This window comes from Budorcas taxicolor, chromosome 21 (assembly GCF_023091745.1).
Source record: "Budorcas taxicolor isolate Tak-1 chromosome 21, Takin1.1, whole genome shotgun sequence".
Lineage (NCBI taxonomy): Eukaryota > Metazoa > Chordata > Mammalia > Artiodactyla > Bovidae > Budorcas > Budorcas taxicolor.
In genome coordinates, this window is record NC_068930.1 from 62,627,089 (window position 1) to 62,630,673 (window position 3,585).

Below are 3,585 nucleotides of genomic sequence, written 5' to 3' on the forward strand. Positions count from 1 at the left end.
ATTCTCTGAAGTATATCAAACTGAAGGACCCTACCAGCCATTCTCAAAATAGTATCTGCTAGCGCCAGCTGCCACCTTGTGGTCTTAAGGTCTTTCCTGGTAACCATGCAACTATTTTGGACCCCAAGCAATTCTTGCTTAAGAAGGACCCTTCTTACCAACTGTGCTGAGGGCACCCAGAGAACTCACAAAGGGAGGCAAAGTTGGAGCCAGGCATTCAAGTTCTGGACTTGCTGTCAGGAGGATGAACCGTACTTTTCTCTATGATCAAAGCTTTCTGGCCTTTAGCAAAGGACCAACATACCCAGAGATGCAGATCTTGGGCAGGAAAAGAAGGACGAAAAGGGTCCAACTGATGAGTGATGACTTCAGCCCCAGTGAATGCTGTGGTTGGAGGGGTGAAGGTGAGAGAGTCTGAGAGCCCTGCCCACTCACTGGTCAGCTGGGGAGACAGAAGCGCATAGACAGGGGTGCCTGCCTGAGGTCACTCTGCTTGTTGTGGACAGTGCCAGGGGGCCAGGGTAATGGCATCTCAATTTTAGTCTCAAAATTTTCCCTCTGCTTCACCTCTTTGCCTTTTCATAGGCCAAATCTTGTGTGACTTTTTTTTTTTTTTTTGTCTGCACCACAAGGCTTACAGAATCTGAATTCTCAGACCAGGGATTGAACTCATGCCCTCTGCAGTGGAAGTGCAGAGTCCAAACCATTGGACCACTAGGGAATCCTCTTGTCTGACTTCTCTTAAGCAGGACAAGGGGCTCTGGATTAAGAGAGGTGAGAGGACTTCCCTGGTGGTACAGTGGGTAAGAATCCACCCACCAGTGCAGGAGACACAAGTTCGATCCTTGGTCTGGGGAGATGCCATATGCCGCGGAACAACTAAGCCTGTGCGCAACAGTTACCGAGCCCATACTCTAGGACCCTTGAGCCACAGCTACTGAGCCCATAAGCTGCAAGTACTGAAGCCCACGCAGCTAAAGCCTATGCTCTGCAACTAGAGAAGCCCCCAGGAGAGGCCTGCACACTGTAATGAAGAGCAGCCCCCACTTGCTGCACTAGAGAAAGTCCAGGGGGCAGTGAAGATGCAGTGCAACCAAGACAAAAAATAAATAAATGATTTTCAACAAGAAGCATTAATCCAGCCCTGTGTATCTTTTGTAAACATTTAAAAATACATTGTAATGATCTCTGCTGTCTTGAAATGGAATTCATAGGGAACACCATCTAGCTACACACAAAAAACATGCCAACAATTTCCCAAGATGTCCCCTAGGTGGCAGTACCATCCCAGTTAAAAACTAACATTTTAGAAGGAAATGGCAACCCACTCCAGTATTCTTGCCTGGAGAATCCCATGGAGGAAGGAGACTGGTAGGCTACAGTCCACTGGGTCGCAAAGAGTCAGACACGACTGAGCGACTTCACTTTCACGACAGTTAAAAAACCTGGAATGCTTATAACTATTTAAAATGAAATAAAATTAATAAACCAATGATATTAATGTTTTAGGCAATCATTTAAGAATAATTTGTGCATATTGAACATTTAGCTTATGCATAAGAATATGGTATATCTGCCATTTGAGTTCAGTTCTGTTCAATTCAGTTCAGTTGCTCAGTCGTGTCTGACTCTTTGGGACCCCATGAATTGCAGCACGCCAGGCCTCCCTGTCCATCACCAACTCTCAAAGTTCAGTCAAACTCATGTCCATCCAGTCGGTGATGCCATCCAGCCATCTCATCCTCTGTCATCCCCTTCTCCTCCTGCTCCCAATCCCTGCCAGCATCAGGGTCTTTTCCAATGAGTCAGCTCTGCGCATGAGGTGGTCAAAGTATTGGAGTTTCAGCTTTAGTATCAGTCCTTCCAATGAACACCCAGGACTGATCTACTTTAGAATAAACTGGTTGTATCTCATTGCAGTCCAAGGGACTCTCAAGAGTCTTCTCCAACACCACAGTTCAAAAGCATCAATTCTTCGGCACTCAGCTTTCTTCACAGTCCAACTCTCACATCCTTACATGACCACTGGAAAAACCATAGCCTTGACTAGATGGACCTTTGTTGGCAAAGTAATGTCTCTGCTTTTGAATATGCTATCTAGGTTGGTCATAACTTTTCTTCCAAGGAGTAAGCGTCTTTTAATTTCATGGCTTCAATCACCATCTGCAGTGATTTTGGAGCCCAAAAAAAGAAAGTCTGACACTGTTTCCACTGTTTCCCCATCTATTTCTCATGAAGTGATGGGACCAGATGCCATGATCTTCGTTTTCTGAATGTTGAGCTTTAAGCCAACTTTTCACTCTCCTCTTTCACTTTCATCAAGAGGCTTTTTAGTTCCTCTTCACTTTCTACCATAAGGGAGGTGTCATCTGCATGTCTGAGGTTATGATATTTCTCCCGGCAATCTTGATTCCAGATTGTGCTTCTTCCAGCCCGGCGTTTCTCATGATGTACTCTGCATATAAGTTAAATAAGCAGGGTGACAATATACAGCCTTGACGTACTCCTTTTCCTTTTTGGAACCAGTCTGTTGTTTCATGTCCAGTTCTAACTATTGCTTCCTAACCTGCGTATAGGTTTCTCAAGACTAGAGATCTCTTCAGGAAAATTAGAGATACCAAGGGAATATTTCATGCAAAGATGGGCTCGATAAAGGACAGAAATGGTATGGACCTAACAGAACTAGAAGATATTAAGAAGAGGTGGCAAGAATACACAGAAGAATTGTACAAAAAAGAGCTTCATGACCCAGATAATCACAATGGTGTGATCACTCACCTACAGCCAGACATCCTGGAGTGTGAAGTCAAGTGGGCCTTAGAAAGCATCACTATGAACAAAACTAGTGGAGGTGATGGTATTCCAGTTGAGCTATTTAAAATCCTGAAAGATGATGCTGTGAAAGTGCTACACTCAATATGCCAGCAAATTTGGAAAACTCAGCAGTGGCCACAGGACTGGAGAAGGTCAGTTTTCACTCCAATCCCAAAGAAAGGCAATGCCAAAGAATGCTCAAACTACTGCACAATTGCACTCATCTCACATGCTAGTAAAGTAATGTGCAAAATTCTCCAAGCCAGGCTTTTCAGCAATATGTGAACCGTGAACTTCCTGATGTTCAAGCTGGTTTTAGAAAAGGCAGAGGAACCAGAGATCAAATTGCCAACATCCACTGGATCATGGAAAAAGCAAGAGAGTTCCAGAAAAACATCTATTTCTGGTTTATTGACTATGCCAAAGCCTTTGACTGTGTGGATCACAATAAACTGTGGAAAATTCTGAAAGAGATGGGAATACCAGACCACCGGATCTGCCATTTGAGTTATGATCCCAATTTTGATGGTATGCTTTGGCAAGAGATTTCTTCTTGTGACTATAAAGATGAAAAATATTATATTTAAAACCAATTTTATAATGAAAACTTAAAGTTCAAAATTGTATAAGATAGACCATATGCTGGGCCATAGCAAATCAATAAATTTCAAAAGACTGTGAAACATACAGAGCACATTTATGATCACAAAAGTGTTAAATTAATACTCAGTAACTGTCAGACTTTATTTTTTGGGCTCCAAAATCACTGCA